We start from the raw sequence: 20,994 nt of genomic DNA, 5'->3' as shown, positions 1-20,994 counted from the left end.
ATCGTAAGGTCTGGCCTACAGAGAAGATCAATCACAAAGCTCTTCAAAGATGCTGGGACTCCCTCCCAAATTTATTTCTCACAGTCTTGTAAAACATTGGTCTTCTAGACCCTCCCAGGGTGGATGAATATGTCTAAAATGACAAATTCTCTCTAACATTCCAATCTCCATGAGCTTTTGCATCTCTACCTCTACATTACACCAAGGCAAGTCTGACATTTCAAACTTGTTTGCTGTGGGAACTTTTTAGTTCACGTATCAGCCAACCAACCAACCAAACTGTTAGAGCACTTTCTAATTCCCTGAGATGCAGTATCAGATGCAGAATCTCTGCTTAGTGAGCCCGTATCAGTAAATTCTGAGGGATCCAACTTTATGTTCCTTCTACCATTATCCTACACCCTTATTGTCCAGTCCCACACATGTTCTCCAATTTCTGTCTAAGTTAGAAAACTCAAGCAGTTCTTTTGGAATGTAGTGCACCTCCTCACAGGCCACACTTTGTACCTCACCTTTTAGGGATCTGTTGAGACTTTAGTGTTGTTAGGTCTAGAAGCAAAGAAGGGTGGTGGGGCCCATCCCAAGGAAAATTAGCATTATTTTGCATGGAAACTACCACAGGGGAGGCCATTACTGTTTCCTCAGGCAATGCAGAGTTAATCTCCTCATATTGGGTGGAAAGGCTACTTCCACTGGCAAAGAAAACTCCTCAGAATGTAGGGCTCAATGTCTCCAGCTTTATCAGGGTCTTCTCACATATCCCCATGATAACCCTTAGGATCCCATTCCTTCCCAATCGGTACCCTCACTTTAACAGCAGACACCCTTGTATTATAATCCAGCCAGTTGTAGGATGAGATTCTGGTTTTGATTCTCAGCAATTTCAGCCCTCAACTACAGGAGATAAGGATCTCCTTCAGGGAACACAGAGACTTTCAGGTCATTTGTACATTTGAGCTGGGAATTTGAATGCCTGACCTCATCCTTTTCTTTCACTGCATTGTCCAACAACATTAGGAACAGTAAGATAATCTCATTATATTTGTTAGTTTGATCAAAATGTTTAAAAGAATCATATGCAAAGAGATCCAGATCCTTGCTTCTTATAAGTGGATAATGAGGAATATCCAGTGGTGGTATTTGTGTGTCTGTATTGCCAGATCACACCATGGACTATCAATGTTCTGGTCACTACTGGAAATAATCTTCAAATTTAATCAGGCTAGAGAGCGAATTCCAGAAACCCCAGAAGCAATTTAGAAAACTCATCCATAAAACAATCTCTCTCTAGAACTACTGTCTCTGTACCAAGATCTCACTAACGAATTCTATGAAATACTTAGGAAAAAAATTAAATTATCTTAGTTAATAAAGGAGGAGAAAATATTTCCAAACTAATCTGATGAGGCCATCATAATCCTGATAAAAAAACCTGACAAAGGCATTACCAATTATAGAGCAATAACTCTCGTAAGTATAGTGTAAATATCCCTAACAAAACATTAGCAAAGCAAATGCAGTAATTTCTAAAAATGATAATGCACCGTGGCTAAGTGGTATTTATCCACGTAATTCACGAGTGTTTTAACATTTAAAGTTCAATCGGTGAAAGCTACTATAGTGTCAAATGAAGGAAGAAAAGCACTGTGATGTGTTGAACATCATTGTTTTAATATATAAAGCCAAAACATATGACTAATTGTAAAATCCATTCATGACATAGAAAAAGAAATTCTTTTAGCAAGCTTGGAATAAAAGAAATTCTCTTAGCAAGCTTGAAAAAAGACATCTATGAAAAATCTACAACTTGCATCATACCTAATATTACTAAGATTGGGATTTATGTATGGTCTGCTCTTATCACTTCTAGTCAACATTTTATTGCAGAACTTGGCCATTGTAATAAGTGAAGAAAAAAATAAAACACATATGGATTGGAATGGAATTAGTTAAATCATCCCTATTCAAAGACAACATGACTTCTTTTGGTAGGAAAAAAAAAAAGAACTAAGGAATTGACAGCAATAAAATCTTCTCAAACCAATAAGTGAGGTTCATAATACCTGATGATACAAGGTCAATGTACAAAAAACAATTATATTTATACATACTATGAGTCAACAATTGGAAAAGAAAATTTTAAAAATTCATTTTATAATTATATAAAAATACTCATAAAGTAGATAGGAATAAATTTTTTCAGTCATGCAAAACTTCCATTTTTAAAACCACAGAACATTAATGGGAGAAATGGGGAGACATATCCATAGCTTGAGAGACCTAATATGTTCAAGAGTCCATTTCCCCAAAATTAATCTATAGGCTGAATATAATCTCAATAAGAATCACAACATTCTTATCATTCTTATCACAACATTCTTATCTATTCTAGCTTATCAGTTAGATAAGCCTGTACTAAAATTTATATGAATATACAAAGGGCCTAGAATTTTCAAAACAATCTTGAAAAAGAAAAAGAATAAATGTTGGAAGGCTTGCACTACCAGACTTCAAGACTTATTATAAGTTATATTGATCAAGACAGTATGTCATTATCATAAAGATAGACAAATAAATCAATAGAATAGGAGAGAGGATCCAAATGAGCCCACATTAATATAGAAAATTGACTTGCAAGAAAGGTGACAAAGAAAGAAAGGTGACAAAGAAAGAAAGGTGACAAAGAAAGGTGACAAATAACTTCAATGAGGAAAGAACAGTCTTCTCAACAAATAGTCCCAGGACAAATAAATATTCATATGGAAACAAAAAATAATTCATACCATACACAAAAATTAGTTTGTACTGCACGATAGACCTAAACACAAAAATTAAATTGATAAGGCTTTTAGAAGACAGTGCACACGTGGCTCAGTTAGTTAAGCATCCAACTCTTGACTTCAGCTCAGGTCATGCTCTCATGGTTCATGAGTTTGAGTGGAGCCTGCTTGGGATTCTCTCTCCCTCTCTCTCTGCCCCTCCCCTACTTGTGCTCGCGCGCTCTCTCTCTCTCTCTCTCTCTCTCTCAGAATAAATAAAAACAAACTAAAAAAAAAGACAATATGCAAGAATATTTTTTATCATAATTAAAAACATTAAGAACATGGATAGGCAAGCTGTAAGATCAGAGAAAAGTTTTCAAAAATATACATTCATAAAACATATTTGACAAAGGACTTGTATCCAGAATATATTCAGAGTTCCCATAACTCAATAACAAAAGTAAATCTAATAAAAATATGGGCAAAAATGTGAACAGACACATCACAAATTAAGTAATACAAATGGCCAATAAATATATAAAACGGTATTCAGCATGATTAAATTCAGCAAAATGCAAATAAAAATGACAAATTACTAAATATCCAGTAAAGTGGCTAAAAAGTGAAAGACTAACAACATTGATATTGTAAGGACCTGGAACAACCAGAGCTCTTATGCATTGCTGATAGGTATGTAAAGTGATATAACCACTTTGAAAAAAATTTGGAAGTTTCTTTTAAATTGCTTATTTTTGGACCCAGCATTCTACTTCTAGGTATTTATCTAAGAAAAATGAAAACATATGTCCGTACAAAGACTTGGACAAAAATGTTCATAGCAGCTTTAATCACAATAGCTCAAACCTGGAAATACTCCAAATGTACATCTGCAGAAAAGTGGATTAAACATGCTACTGTATGGCCATACAACAGAATACTACTCAATAATAATGATGATAGACTTGTTAATTCACTCAACAACATGGTGATTCTCCCAAATAATGTGCAGAACGAAAGAAGCCAGACACAAATAGTACATGTGGAATGATTCCATTTATGCTAAGCTTTAGAATAGGCAAAATTTATCTAAAGTGAGAAGAGATTCATAATACTATTTGCCTAGATTGGGGTGAAGGGCGGATGAGTGGAATGGGACACTGAAAAACTTTCTGGGGAGATAAGAATGCCCCATATTATGATATAGGTGTGGTGTGGAGTGTGGGTTACTCAGTTGTATCTATGTTTTAGGATTGTACATCTATGATTTGTATAAAGTTATATGCCATTTCACGCTTCTTGGTTTCAGTTACCTGAAGTCAATGGTGGTCAGGAGCAGATGTCCTCCTAACATATTGTCAGATGGTCAGTAGTAGCCTAACGCTTCATCACAACATCTACACCATTCACCTCACTTCCTCTCATCATGTAGGCATTTAATCATCTCATATCATCAAAAGAGGAAAAGTGAATACAGCACAATAAGATATTTTAGGAGAGACAGAAAGAACACATTTGCGAACTCAGTATTTTGCTACAATTGTTCTATTTTACTATTAGTTATTATTAATCTGTTACTGTGCCTAGTTTATAAGTTAAACTTTATCATGGGGATGTATGCAGAGGAATAAAACATAGTATCATGTTCAGTACTATCCACGGTTTCAGGCATCCACTGCAGGCCTTGCAAAGTATTTCCTGGGAATAAACGGGGAAACTACTGTATTTTGGTATGTAAAATTTACTTTAAAAAAAGTAATAAAAATACTACTACAATTAATGATAATAATCAACTGGTAGGTACAAAATGGATGAAAATATGGAGAAAATCAGAATGGAGGAATACTGGTAACTGTAGAAGCCAAATATTAATCGGTTCATACGGTTTCAGTATTCTATTATTTACTTGTTAATAAGTTTTAAATTTCCTATAATAAAAAGTTAATAATAATTTGATAGGCAATACAAACAGTAATCCTTATTATATTTTATGTAAAAAAATCGAATTGCTTACATATTATATATAAAAATAAAAGATTTTTTTAAACTTAAAAAAACAATTGGAACAAATCAAAAACAAGAAGACAAACAGCTCATTTCAACAGAGGTGAAAATTTGAATGGAAACTTCCCTAAAATACACAGATGGCCAGTAAGCATGTGAAAATATGGTCAACATTATTAGTCATTAGGGAAAAGGCACATTAAAATCACAATGATAAGTCACTACACACCCATCAAAATAGCTATAGCAAAAAACATCAGCAATACCAAATGCTGACAAAGGTATTGAACAACTAATGGGAATGCAAAGTTAAACGTATACTTTTCAAACTCCTTAGCAATTTCATTCCTAGATATTGACACAAGGAAAACAGAAACACATGTCCACAGAAGGACTTTGTAAAAGGATGTCCATAGCAGTTTTACTCATAATAATTAAAAAACTGGATGGGGCGCCTGGGTGGCTCAGTCAGTTAAGTGTCCCACTTTGACTCAGGTCATGATCTCATGATTCATGAGTTTGAGCCCCACATCGGGCTCTGTGCTGACAGCTCAGAGCCTGCAGCCTGCTTCGGATTCTGTGTCTCCCTCTCTCTCTCTGCCCCTCCCCCACTCGTGCGCTGTCTCTCTCTCTCTCTCTCTCAAAAGTACATGAACATTACCAAAAAAATTTAAAAAAACTGGAAACAAATCCAATATTTATCAACTGGAGAATGGGTAAACAAGTTTTGGAATATCCATACATTGGAAAGTGTTTCAGCAATAACAAGGAGGAAACTAATGATATTCACATCATGGCTGAATCTCAATAGCGTTGCATTAAGTAAAGGAAGCCAGAAACAAAATATCACACGTTCTATAATTCTGTTCATTTGAAATTCTATGAAAGGAAAAAATAATCTAGTGATGGAAAGTAGATCAGCGATTGCCAGGGTTCAGTAGGTGGGAGGAGGAAATTGGCTGCAAAGGAGTAAATGAGAACTTGTTGGGATGAAGGAGATACTTGGTCTCGTGATTGTAGAAGCAATACTGTAGCTATATACATTTGACAAAACTCATAAACTCAGACACTTGAAAAGGGCAGATTTTGCATGTTTAAAAAAAAGTATTGGGACTGTATTTTTACATACTCAGGATCTATCTTCCATGGGAAGTTTAATTTTCTCCCTAGTACTGATTCTGACAAAATGACAAGTGTGATCGCAGAAACGACAGCAGTATAAAACCCATTAAACATGACATAGAATGGAAACTGGGCTTATGCTTTGGCACAGGCACCCAAAGTCTCAGGAAACACGAAGATCTGCTTAAACTCAGTCCTCTGTGACTCCGTCACAGTAAAACCTCCTCCCACTGGAATTGCTAACGGACGGCGTGGCTTTAAATACACAGTTCCCAAGTCAGTTCTAAGTAAAGGGCGACTTCCTACTTGCTGACAGTACCTTATGGTATCAAAGTGCTTCCGCAAGAAGTTGTTTCCTCGTGCTATTTCACAGTTTTCTGTCTTTCTTCTGAGTCAGAGAAGGAGAAATAGCTCAGTTGTTGATATCTGAATGGATGAAAATGAGGCACAGAAATAACTTGTCTATATTGAGAGACAAATGAAGCTAAAAAGGCAATGATTTGACTAGTGATGGGATCAATGTACCCACAATACTTTTCGTTTCTTTTTTTTTTCTTTTTAATTGTTTTAAGGATGAAAAATTCAAACAGTATCCCTGAGAATTCAGGAGATGGGTGATATTCGTGGTATTTTTAAGCTCCTAGCTGTCATTTATTTATTTTTTTTTTGTACCAGAGGTCATGGAATGCAAAGGAGGAAAAGGGGCGTTCTTGATTTTTCGTATATCCTCATCTACAGGAAGCTGGCAATTCCAAGCGGCTGACAGTTTCCTAACAGTGTTTACAGCCAATTAGGATATTTGGACAGCAGCGCACGGAAGATCTGACAGAGAGGATCTGGGTTGTGCCTGCTGCTAAACTCAGGGCCCACAGTCACCCTTCTCAGGCTGCTTCTCAGAGCTGTGTCCTAGCAACAGGTATTTTAGGGATAAGAATGTGTGTATGTGTATCTCTGTGTTGCAGAGGGGGCGGGGAGGTGTTGAAGGGAGAAAAGGGGACACCAGAAGGCAGTGAGTTCCTGTTTTCTCTACAGTACTCAGCCAGGTACATTCACCATAGTTAGTAAGTCTGACAGCCCTATGTCAGAATTTGGTGGGAAATCTCTCTCACTTTCCCTTCTTGCATCCCAGTGTTCCCCTCATTGATTCCTCCTCCAGCTGAGGCAAGTGCTTTGTATAAAATGGATTGGCCAAGGAAAGGATGTATCAAGGCAAGAAGACCTCCTGGCCATTGCAGTGAACCAGGATCAACCAGTAGTGATTATGGAGATGTGAAAAAGTTGAAGATACAAGAACAATTCAGGAGGCAGAACTGAAAGGTCTTGGTGATTCAACTGGGTGTGTGAATCAGGAAAAGAATTCTTGCCTGAGCAACTGGCAGAGAGCAACATTTTCATGGAGCTAGAAAAACAGAAAAAAGATGCTAGCTGAGTTGGGAGTGACAGGGAAATAGAGCCAGGTAAGGGATACATGTGAAATCCAACAGCAGTCTTCCACTGTGCAGCATCCTTGTGGCCCCATGGTTTTCTGTTTGTTTATTTAATATTCTATGTGATGCTCTCCAGCCTTCTTTCTGTACACTTCCATGCCCACTTGCTTCACTTCCTCCATCCACTAACACACTTATATTTAGCTTCTTTTAGTTCCTTGAATGTTCCTTGCCCTACCTCACATCTGTCACTTTGCAAATGTCTTCCTTGCTTGAGTGCTTTTCTCCCTCCTTCTAGTCCTCTTTCCATGGCTCACTCTTCAGTTTCCCACCTAGGCCATCATTTTCCCTGGAAGCCTTCCCTGTGCCATTTCCCAACCTCCCCATGCCTACAGGAGGCAATGCTTTGAGCTACTTCTACTTCCTCCATCATAGTGCTCATCAAAGTATTGAAATTGGACCCTTAGTTGTCTGTCTCCACCTCTCTATTGTAAGTTCTGCCAGACAGAAGCAATGTTTTCCTTGTCAATAAATGAGCCTAAAGAATCACAATAAAAGTTAAATACATATTAGTAGAATTGAATATTTTAAAAAGTATCTATCAAACATAAAACAAAAAACATACAAAGGAACCCATATTCTCAGTCTTTGTATTCATTATGACATATCTTCATTTATATAAATTTATGTTTCAATGATAATTTATAATAATAATTATATATATAATATAATTATATTTGTATACTGTATCTCTTATATACCTATACATATTATTATATACATATATATGCAGTTGTCTCCCCTTATCCACAGGGGATATGTTCTAAGACTCCAGCCAATGCCTGAAACCATGGGTAGTACCAAACCCTACCTATACTGTTTTTTTACTATATATATACTATATATACTATACTATATTTTTTACTATATATATACAGTATATATATATAGTATAATACTATAGTACTATAGTATAGTATACTAGTATAGTATAGTGTATATAGTATATATACAGTATATATACTGTTTTTTTACTATATATATAGTATATATATAGTATATACTATATATATAGTATATATATATAGTATACTAGTATAGTGTAGTATATATAGTATATATACAGTATATATACTGTTTTTTACTATATATATAGTATATATGTATTATATATAGTATACATATAGTATACTAGTATAGTATATATAGTATATATACAGTATATATATATATATATATAAGTATATATATATATATATAGTAAAAAACAGTGTATATATATATATATATATATAGTATAATACTATAGTACTATAGCATAGTATATATACTATATATATTATACTAGTATAGTATAGTATATAGTATATATACTATATTATAGTACTATAGTATATATATAGTATAGTACTATAGTATTATGGTATTATAGTATATATAGTATATACTATAGTATAATACTATATATATATATAGTATAATAACTGATAGGGAAGTCTGGGTGGCTCAGTGGGTTATGCATCTGACTCTTGATTTTGGCTCAGGTCATGATCTCATGTTTTGTGTGTTTGAGTCCCCCCTTCAGGCTCTGAGCTGACAGTGTGAAGCCTGCTTGGAATTCTCTCTCTCCCTCTGTCTCTGCTCCTCCCCCTACTTGTGCTCTGTCTCTCTGTCTCTCTCAAAGTAAATAAATAAACTTTAAAAAAATTAAAAGAACAATGATAACTAATAATAAAGTGGAATAATTATAACAATACACTGTAGTAAAAGTTTTGTGAATGTGGTCTCTTTCTGACTCTCAAAATACCTTATGGTATTGCACTCAGCCTTCTTCTTATGACGATGTGAGATGATAAAAGGCCTGTGTGATGAGATGAGGCGAGGTGAATGATGGAGGTATTGTGATATAGTGCTACGCTACTATTAGACTTCTGAGGATTCCTCAGAGAGAGGATCACCTGCTTCCAGACTGGTTGCCAGCCAGTAACTGAAATTGCAGAAAGTGAAATTGTGGATAAGGGAGGACTACTGTATGTGTGTACACACACACACACACACACACGCACACACACGCACACACACGCACACGTAAGAGACTAAGAATTAGGAAATAGAATTCTATATGAAATTTTATCCTTGAACAGCAGAGTGTGGCCTTATATATGACATTCAAATACTTTGGGTATAAATTTTATCATCTGTACAAATAAGAGGATGAGAAAAGTTTTGTTTCTTCAGATTTAAGATTATGTATATGTATAAAAATAAGCAACAGAGATAAATCTAAGGCTTGTCAACTGCCAGATGTAAACATAGATTTTCAAAAATAAGGTAGGAATTGGGGTGATGTCCAATAATATGGGAGTGGAAATGGATTTCAAATTTCTGTCAAAAGCAATATTAGAAGTATTATGACTTCTTAAAAAATTATGACTGTATTCTCCAAGTTTGACTTTGTATTTTAGAAATATTTAGGTAAGCCTAGCACTAGACTTGTTCCTCAAGATCATTAAAGCGCACCATAGTACAGAATACTCAACTGGATCTAGTTAGTACTGGGAAAGACCTTCCACTAATATTCAATATTAATGTAGGGCAAGATGGAGACTGGAGATGCGAACAAAATACTTGGATACTATAATGATAAACACTAATATAATAGCACCTCATTTCCTAACAAATGTATAATGGTTCGCCAATACTAGAGGAAGTGGAAATCCTGTTGACTGGTCTGGAACCAAAGAAACACCAGCTGAGAAAGACACACAGAGATCCTTTCATTCAATCTCACTTGAGTTTGTGACTTCTTGAAACACCCTAGCTGTACGACTTGCTCTTGAGTATTTCTGAGGAGGCTGGAAGCAACTAATTCCCTCTTTGGACAACACTATCTACTGCAGAGTGCTTTATTATCCTCCCCAAAGCTTCCATTCACTGGCGTTGGTCCTGCCACTGCGGTCAAGCAAAACACATCAAGTATCTCTTTCACGGGACAGCCTTGAATTAAGCAAATCTGAATGAATTCCCAATTTTGTATTTCTATGCAACATAAAAATATGACAATCAAAACCTTTTTTGAACTATATATGAATAGGAATTTAATTTCCTTTTTACTCACTAAATTACAGAAATTAAAGTTTAGCTTAAATTCTGATTCACATTTTTAAACTGAAGCTACCCTCTTTTAAGAGTATCATACCACCTTCTTGCCTCTTTTCTTTAGTCTGACTGACATCAATAACCACTCTAATTGCTCTCGTTCTTTGCTTTTCAGTGCGTGCAAGGTGGGTGGTCAGTTTGTATGACATCTGGCATTAAATGCGTGCTGAGTTCCCTCTTTTAAGAAATAGCTTGATATATTTTGCTGTAATATGCTCTTAGTTGAGGTATACCGGCGAGTGGAGTGAGGACGGTGTGAGCCGAAGCGACTTTTGCTTTCTAAAGTGTGTTGTAATACAGGGCTAAGAAAACAACAACTATAAAACAGTGAATTCTTTGGAGGAAGACCAGACCTAATTTTGTAATGTGGCCTAGAAAGTTACTATCTAATAACCTTCATTAAATGAGTTAATTTCACTCAGCCCTAGGGTCTTCATCTATAAAATGGGAATAATATTGACTTTGCAGGCCTGTTGTGATAATTAAAATGAGGCACTTTAGCACACTTCATCTAGTAAAATGCCTGGCTGTTGCTTCTCCCATTTCAAAGCTAGTGCAGAGTTAGAAACTTTATCTCTTAGCTCTCAATAGCTTCCCCAGGCCCCTGCACCCTCCTAAATAGTATGGCTGCCTAGACTACTCTTCAGCCCCACATTCAGGCTGGGGGGCATCATTTGCTCTGAGCTCTTACCTCCTCCAGCTGGATGATTCTAAAATGAGAGCTCCCTGGCATTGGTGAGGCGACAGACATGAAATGACCTGCCTTATTCTCATCCCTCAGAATAACGGTGCCAGTAGTTCACAAGCTGTTGAGGAATTAAATGTTCCCATGATCCAGTTTGGTATGTCCCTGAGTAGCTGACCCTGCTTTGCCCCTCACAGCTCTCTTCGTGGTCTTCTTGGGATGGCTTTGGATGACAGAAGCCTGATGCAATTGCCCAGTGAACCAGAGGAAGGAAATGTGTACAGAATATCGATCATGTGCCAAGAAGTGTGCCAAGTCTGAGCCTCAAAAACATTCATTGATGGGGCATCTGGGAGGCTCAATCGGTTAAGCATACGACTCTTGATTTTGGCTCAGGTCATGATCTCACAGTTAATAGGACTGAGTCCCCCATCTGCCTTTCCTCTGTCAGCACAGAGCCTGCTTGGGATTCTCTCTCTCTCCCTCTCTCTCTCTGGCCCTCTCCTGCTAGCGCTTTCTCTCTGTCTCTCTCAATAAATAAATAAGCTTAAAAAGCACTCATTGAGATATTCACGCATTCATCCATGCATTCATTCATTTATTCATCAAAAGCTATCTCAAGCCACCTCTAGGCCAAGTTGTGTGTGACAGTCTTAGAGAAGAATTTATAATATAGTAAAAACCACAATAAAATGTGTAAAACATAGAGAAATTATACAGTGAAAGGAATCTTTACTCCCTAGGGTTGGGAGATCCTGGAAGAAATGACATAGAAACTGAGGGTGGAAAGGGCACAGGCTTTTAGGCTTGGGAAACATGAAAACACAGGAGGCCTAGCCTGGCATAGCTTGTTATAGTATAGAAATATACATACATTGATATTACAAAAGCTTGACGCGCAAAAGGAGAATCTGAAGTAGCTTAGGCTAGAAAGAGGGTGTCATGAAAAATGAGACCAAAGACATAGAATTTAATCGAAAACTATGTTGCTTACCAAGGAAGGAAGGAGGGAAATCTCACTGGCTGGTGATTGGGCTGCTCATCACATTTCAGTTCCTTCACATGATGAAATCACAGGCTTTCTGGCCAAAAGAAAGTTATAAAATAAATAAGTAATGTACAACATGATGACTGTAGTTAACCCTGCTATATGGGATACATGAGAGATGTTAAGAAACGAAAATCCTAAGAGTTCTCGTCATAAGGAGAAAAGAACTTTTGTTCTTTTTTTTCTGCCTTTTCTTTTTATTGTATCGATATAGGATGATGGATGTTTATAAATTCTACACCTGAAACGAATATTACACTGTATGCTAACTAACTGGAATTTAAATAAAAACATGAAGCTAAAAAATAAATAAAAATTAAAGAAAAGGAAATACGGATCTCAGTCGTATAGCTGTAAGGAATTGAATGATATCAAGGTTCCAAGAGAGTTTGGAAGGGGATCTTGAGTTTCAGGTGAAACACAAGCCCAGAGGACATTTCAATTTCAATCATATCAGACCCCAAACACAGAACCCAGCTATGACATGCCAGACTCCTCACCCATGGAGATTGTGAGATAATAAATATTATTTTAAAAAATAAACTTACTGTGGTAATCACTTCATAAAGCATGAAAGTCAACCCATTGTGCAAACCACTCCTTAAATGTATACAGAGGTGTATCTGAATAAAACTGGAAAAAAATCACAGACTTTCTTTCTATGAGACTACAACCTAAGATCCATTCAAGATTTGGATTTTGTCAGCCGTGGAATGGAGACTTTGTGACACACAGGCAATAGGGATAGAACTTGTAATGTGAGGGCAGGAGGATTCTTGGGATAAACATGGGAAAGAAATCCTATGAAGCCCTAACCTCTCAGCAGTTTATCTGTGAAGGACAGTGACAACTTAGAATTAAAAGGGGTACAGGGGTGCCTGGGTGGCTCAGTTGGCTGAGTGTCCTACTTTGGCTCAGGTCATGATCTCACGGTTTGTGAGTTCGAGCCCCGTGTCGGGCTCTGTGCTGAAAGCTCAGAGCCTGGAGCCTGCTTTGGATTCTGTGTCTCCCTCTCTCTCTGCCCCTCCCCTGCTCATGCTCTGTCTCTCCCTCTCTCTCAAAAATTATAAATAAACATAAAAAATTAAAAAAGGGGTACAGGACTTGTCTGGTAACTGTTAATGTATTCTCATTTTGCCCAAACCCTATATACTCTTCTAAAGAACAGCAAGTTATAAAAGATGGAGTGATGTTTAATATAAGAGGGTTGATTTTTTCTCCCCCTCAGGAATGTGCACATGTGTGTTCTATACATTTTGCAGGACTAACGAAGAATTCTAAGCATGTAGAGTGTTGATCAGATTTGCATTTCATAAATATTACCTTGATCACAATGCAGAAGATGAATTTGTAGGGGTGAAGCTGGAGGTAGATGAATTAGTTATAGGAGGCTACTGCAATGTTCTTGGGGAGAGATAATGATGGATTAAACTAAGAAAAGCCACTGGGAATAGAAAGGAGATGATGAGGTTATTTAATAAAAACCTTCAGAAAATAGCAAACATAATGGAGAATATTTAGACGCATTCTGTTTAAGTTGGAATAAGCCTTGTGTACCTGCTATTACTACTACTTTTCAATATAGGACAGAGATCCTGGTGAATTCAGTAATTTTAGAAAAAGAGCTAAAATGTATATAGATTGAAAGGGAAGAGACAGTGTGTGATTATTTAAAGATGAGGTAATGAGATGCATAAACACACACACACACACATACACACACACACACACAGGAAAAGCCACAAACTATTAAAACTAAAAATAGAGTCCATTTATATGCTGGGTACAGGATTGTGTTAAAAATCAACAAAAGATCGACAAATTCCATCAAAAATAATTGTGCCAAAGACCACATATTGACTCAGAGTTTCTCCTCACACAGCTCTCTCCGTTTTTTCCCCTTCACATCTAAGAATGGGAAAACTCCCTGCCTCCTTTGTGGGCACCCTGTACCTAGACCCAGGGAACCCTACTATTTCTTGTGGTTTTCCTACATTCTAGCCACACTTGAGCAAAATGTCTTTTATTAAATTCTCCTACTAGAACTCTGACAAATATCATCCCTTCTCAAGACAATTAGTATTAGGCACCACAGAAATTCCACCCTTTTTGTCTGTCATTGGTCCAACGGTTATTTGTTGACATGTAGTCTCATTTTGCCAATTAAATGTGACAGAGAATCTCCCAATTAGCTTCCAGGGAAAAGTTTATCCACTCATGAAAAAGAAGCCTGGGAAAAGATGGTTCGCTTTTTCCTCTCGACATTGCCTTACCTGAAGGTGGCACTTGAAATCTCTGAATCTTCTTAGTATCAGCATGTGGATGAAGTTACCCCAAAGAATCTGTTCTACGCTGTATGAATGAAATGAGAGAAGAAGAAAGAAAGTAAAGGGCCAGACTCTAGGCAACTTTGACCGATAGGTCAAAGTGTGATGGAGGAGCCTGAGAAGTGATAAAGAAGTATCAAAGCACAGGAGATGAACCAGAAGAAAGAAAAATTATAGAAATTAAGAAAGAAAGAGCTTCAGGGCACCTCCGTGGCTCAGTCGGTTAAGCCTCCCGTTCTTGACCTCTGTTCAGGCCATGATCTCACACTTTGTGATTTCGAGTCCCATGTAGGGCTCTGCGCTGATAGTGCGGAGCCTGCTTGGGATTCTCTCTCTCCCTCTCCCTCCTCCCCTCCTCCACTTGTGTGTGCACGTACACTCTCTCTCTCTCTCTCTCTCTCTCTCAAAATAAATAAATAAATAAATAAACTTAATTTTTTTTTAAAAGAAAGAGCTTCAAGAAAAAGGGAGTGGCCAATACTACACTGTTGAAGGGACCGGTCAGGTAAGGTCTGAGAAGAGACTGTACGATCTAAAGCAAAAGAATATATGATTGGTACCGTACAACTTCCATCAGTTTGAATAATTAGGCCATTTCTGAAAAATTGATTGATTTTAATCGAGTCTACCTCATGTATTTGAACATTGTACTTATGGCCCGAAGTGGTACAGGATCTGAGTTTCTACTTCTGCGTATATTCTCTCTCTCCAGCTCTATCTCCTAAACCTCCATTACTAGCACAGTGTCACTTCCCTTTAGGGCTTTTACACTGTAACTCAGCCTCATCACTTTGAAGGCTGCTTGTGGCCCTGGCTGCTGCTTGAGTTGTAGCTAAGTGACTCTCCAGTAAAGTAAGCCCTGTGGCAAAAAGCAGAAGTACTGATCAGAGCCAGAGCATTTGGGTGTTCCTTATTCTTCTTCTCTTTCTCCCCCTCCTTCTTTTTAATGTTAATTTGTTTTTGAGAGAGAGAGAGAGAAAGAGAGAGAGAGAGAGAGAGAGAGAGCACACTGGGGAGGGACAGAGAGACAGGGAGACAGAATCCGAAGCAGGCTTAAGCTCTGAGCTGTCAACACAGAGCCTGATCCGGAGCTCGAACTCACAAACCCTGAGATCATGACCTGAACTGAAGTCAGATGCTTAACCTATTAAGTCAGCCAGGTGCCCCTGGGTGCTCCCACTTCTGATGACATTTCTGGCTAAGGTTCAATTCACTAATACCTGAAATCTAGATGTTGCAGCAGGCAAGTGGTTTGGAGCTCGGAAAGAAGCAGATTAGAGCATGGAATTCCTTGAGGAGGATGCTCAAGAGAAAAGTCTAGAAAGTATACTGTCAAAAGAGAAAACAGTAAGTACTTTTCCTTTCCTCCCTTCCTACCTCCCAACTTCCCTCCTCTTTTTTTTTAAATTAATCTTTTTCAAATGACTAATGCCATTATAATACTTACAGATATTTAGAAAATAATCTAAGCTTTCCTAATTCTTTTGCACTACTTGGGATTTTTACCTCTCCCATGTCACACTGTTGACAGGGGTGGTCAGGTGGTCAGGTCAGACAAGAGGCTACATGATCTGAAGCAAAAGCAATCGCAGTTGAGCAGCGGTGCTGAAACCCAGTTGTTAAGGCTTGAGAAGTGAAAAAGGAGCTGGCTCATGAATGCGTTCCTTCTCTGCCTGTATTTTCTCCCGATTTAATACCAAGGTGATTCCCATTCTGCTTCTCCTCCACTTTGCCTACTTTCCTTTTCAGCTTCAGTGATGAGTCTCTGGCACTCAGGTTAATTTCCCCTGTATTTTAATCATTTCTGCTTTCTCATTTTGACCTTTCCTTCATTTCTAATTGACACCCCCCGACTGCCATGAGAAAATTAAGTCACCTCCATCCATTTCAGAGGCTCAAAGTGTGTGTTGCTCAGCCACAAATTTCTCTATCTCATTTTCTTCCCTGAGATTAGTCAAAGAGAGCAAGAAATGGGTGACCTGTTTGTCTGCAGTAGTTAAAAATTTAGCATATAGCAACAGCGCATTTACCTCATTTCCTAAGGGTATGAGACAATTCACAGAAGTGATTTTTAAAGATAACAGGAAGATACTGCTCCTCAAGCTCCAATATTTAAAAGAAATAACTTTTTCTTTTTTAAATGGAATATTTATGAAGACTGATTATTGTGTCATCACTTACTAAATAGCAGCCTCAATGCATAATGCAGTTGGAAAAGAGGCGGTGGTGATGAGCACTCGGGCTCCCAGCCTTATTTTCTTAGCTCTGACAGCCTCTTCAGGTGAAACTGTGACTTTGTGGTTACTTAAGTTCTCTGAGACTAGTTGGTTTCTTCTAAAAAATGAGAGCTTAAGAGCTTTAACATGATGCTTTTTTTTCTTTTGAGAGAGAGAGAGAGAGACAGACAGACAGAGACAGTGAGAGTGGGGGAGAGGCAGAAAGAGAGAGGGAGAGAGAGAATTCTTACAAACCGTGAGATCATGACCGAGCTGAAACCAAGAGTCAGATGCTTAAGTGACTGAGCCACTGAGCCACCCCGGTGCCCCTAACTTGATGCATCTCTGAGAGCTCTTCCAGCTCTGATATTCTGTGACTCAACTTTGACCTTTTTGTTATTGTGAACCCCAGTTACTAGTATAATAGTTTTTCCCCCCTCCGGAGGTGTTCACAATGTCAGGAAAGGAACACAGAAATCATCTTGAGGATATCTGAGATGGGAACCAGATGGCTGACAATGCCCTCCTAGGTTGTTCAAGGTCAGCAGCTCTGGATCACATGCACCTTTAGCCCTATCATGGCCCTGTGGCCACCACATCTGTTGTTATTTCGGTTACTATTATAGTGATACATTTCGGTAGAGTTTATGGAATAAATAAAGCTTTTCACTAAAGGAATAAATGAACACAAGTCCCTCCATACTATGGAACCAGCATGGCACCCTTCATAAAATACTTCTATCTATCTTGATGTTTTCTTACCTTCTCACTCAGCAGTCCTATCTTTATATGATTTTCAGTCCACCTTTTATAGCCCTTTTCTCTATTTTCCAATATGAGATTAAACATGCCATGAGTTGGGAAGTTGAAAATCACTGTACTTACTAAAAGTATGCATGAAGTAAGTGTTGATGAGTTCGGAATAACAAATTTACTTATTGTCTAATGAATAATCTATTTTTGTACCATTCATTTAGTACCATTTTTGTTAACTTACTTATTCTCAAAAATATTTCAGATAACTGAAGTTGCTAAATAAGTATAGTCTTGTCATATTAAAATATTTTGACACTCCCCCACATAAGCAGACTAATGTAACCTTACTAGTGTCATTTTAAATAGATCTAAAGTCCAAAAATATTAAAAGATTCAAAGACTATGTATAATATTTACCTTTCTTAAAAATAAGATTTTATCTTTAAGTAATCTCTACACCCAACATGGTCCTGGAACTTAAAAGCCCTGAGATCAAGAGTCACATGCTCCACTGACTGAGTCAGCCAGGTGCCCCTGTATCTTGAAAAAATGAACATAATGGCTAAAAAATATCAAATCTGTCGATGAGGAATCAAACCCTAACCCCTCTCTAGTCGTAGAGTGAAAAGAACGTGGGATTAGGAATCAGGCAGGAATATGTTGAATCCCAGACATAGGTTATAAAGGGGATTGTCCTGGGCAATTACTGAAGGGTTCAAGGTTTCCAAGATGTCACCTGTGAGGTGGGGATGGCAGCACCCATCTGCCATGGTTGGTGGGATGGGTACATTAATTACTTCTTTTACAACACATAAAAGTCTATCTAGAATATATTAGTTTTCCCTCTTTTCTGTTATGATCTCTCAAAGATATTTTGGTTGCCTTGAAATTGCCTGCAGAGAGCAATCTGAAATATTTTTTAGGGTCATAAAGAAGTTTATGAAAATGAACACACTTCTAGCAAGGGAAAATCCATTTAACACGGTAGAAAGTGAGAGGTTGTCTAGCTGAAGTTAATGTAATCAAACCATCAGAAAATCTGAACAAGCTCAGAAACTAATGTTAGCTTAGCTATCAAGAGAGCAGTGCAGTACTGTGGGAGAAACTTGGATGTGGAGTCAGAGACTTGGATCTGAATACTAGTCAGACAACCCTTTACTACCTTTGTGCTTTGGTCAAGTCACTTGATCTTTCTGCATCTTTGTTTCCTCATGTATGCGATAGAGATATTAATATCTTGTGTGCTTAATATCTTGTATATACTTAGCATATTATAAGGGTGGAGTCAGATTAAATAAGTTACAGATTTCATAAACTAAAAAGTGCTATGAAAAGATGGCAGGTTGTTATTACCCCAATTACAATCTACCTGAATTGGCCAGTATATTTTCCGCATGCCTAGTATTTTTTGTTGTCTTTAATTTTTTTTAATGTTTATTTTTGAGAGAAAGAGAGACAGAGCATGAGCACGGGAGGGGCAGAGAGAGAGGGAGACACAGAATCCAAAACAGGATCCAGGCTCTGAGCCATCAGCACAGAGACTGATGCAGGGCTCGAACTCACGAACCGTGAGATCATGACCTGAGCTGAAGTTAGACACTCAACCAACTGAGCCACCCAGGCACCCCTGCATGCCTAGTCTTAATAGTGATTTTTTGCCCTACTTTCACAATAGTCTGAATAGCTTACAAAGAGTATTCACATTTTAAAAAATGTATGTGACTTCACTGTGCTATATGCCTAGTTCTATGTTATATCTACATAGTGGATGATTCCAAATAATACAAGATACAGATTGCTTTCATGGAATTGAAAACATAGATGGGAAAACAAACTTGAAACAGAAAAATGTTAGTCTCACAGTCTGAATTCATGGTCTCTCTTCTTACATCACATCTAAACAACTTCAGTTTGGGTTAAGGACCACATGGAGCCCCCAGCAACGCACAACTTGGTTTTCTTATAGGTACTGAGTTTTAAAGAGAGATCTGGGAAGAGCATAAAGTTTTCTTCCTCTTTATGGTTCATTCTTTCCTTTTATTCTCTGTGGATGATCTAGTATGCCCAGATACCACAATCTTGCTTCTCAGACTTTTCCTAACTCCTAGAAGTTCAGGTAAAAGTTGAGGTAAAGAGGTAAGGGGGAATGCATTGAGTGGCTTAGACCCACTCTGCTCTTAAAGGTCAGTAAGGCACAGTGGTTAGGAAAGCATGGCTCTGGAACCAGAGAGGACTATATTTTACTGACCTTATGTGAAATCTTGAGTAAGTGCCTTAACACCTCTTAGCTTTGGCTTTCTAAATGAGGATAGGATGCTGCGAGTATTAAATGGGATAAACCATGTAAAGCTCTTGACTGGCACACTGTATAATCCAATAAATCACAGCTTAATAGCTGCTAAAATTTGGATAAAATGGCCCTCTCTTCCTTTTCTAACCACTGCAGAGGCAAAATCTAGAGGGAAGAGCAGAACTCGGATGGATCTAATGAAAAAGGGAACATGGACTGGGTCAATTGAGTCAATTTCTATTCTGAGCCTTAAGCTAAAAAAAACTTTTTTTTTTTTTAAAGCTTTGACTCTTAGATATCCTCTCATCATACAGTCCAGTTGCAATGAATACCTTTGTACATACAACATTTGTTATTTTTGCCAGAGTATTTTTGGATATACCTCGTAATACATCGTTATTAATTTTGCTTTAGTGTAAATAATCATCTTTTCAAGAAATTAAATATGTATTTTTACCTGTAGAAGTTTTTTTTAATATCTCATATTTCTTTCTTCATTAATGTCATGTTATCTTCTACATTGTTGAGCATATTTAGAGTCTCTGCTTCAATGTTTTATTCAATAATTCTATTGCCACTACCATTTGGGAGTCTTTTACATTGATTATTTTTTCCTGTTTTTGTTCCACATTTTTCTGCTTTTTTGGTTACCTTGGAATTTTTCATTAGATAATCCACATTTTGAATTTTACATTATTAGGTGCTAGACTTTGTTGTGTTCCTTTAAGTAATATTGGTGTTACGGCATATTGTTTGGAATCATTTGGGTCAGTCCTAGATTTGCCTTTAAGCTCTGTTAGGGCAGCTCAAGTGCAACCTTTCTTTTCAGGTTAATTCAGTCCCACTACCAACGTGATGCCTTTAGGAACATTCTATTTGATGCCTTTTGTACTGAGGAGTCTTTTCCTGGCAGCCGTCATCTGAGAACTTGGGAGTATTGTTTAGCTGCTGCTTTTTGGTGGTTCCTTCCCTGGGCTCACGTAGTTTCCTCCTGTGAATGTGCATATACTTGTACTCAAAGACTCAAAGGGTCATCCCTGTAGATCCTCCAGAGTTTACTGCTTTCTGTGCAGCTCTCTGCTCTCCAGCACCCTGCCTCTCAAAACTGAGTATGTTTGGCCTCTCCAAACTCCAATCTGTCTCTCTTCAAGTCAGATACGCTGCCAGCCTCTGTTTGAGGCCACTTCTTCCTCCCTGCAGT

This window comes from Panthera leo, chromosome B3 (assembly GCF_018350215.1).
Source record: "Panthera leo isolate Ple1 chromosome B3, P.leo_Ple1_pat1.1, whole genome shotgun sequence".
NCBI classification, from domain to species: Eukaryota; Metazoa; Chordata; class Mammalia; order Carnivora; family Felidae; genus Panthera; species Panthera leo.
The sequence above is the reverse complement of the archived record's forward strand: the minus strand, read 5'-3'. Positions refer to the sequence as shown.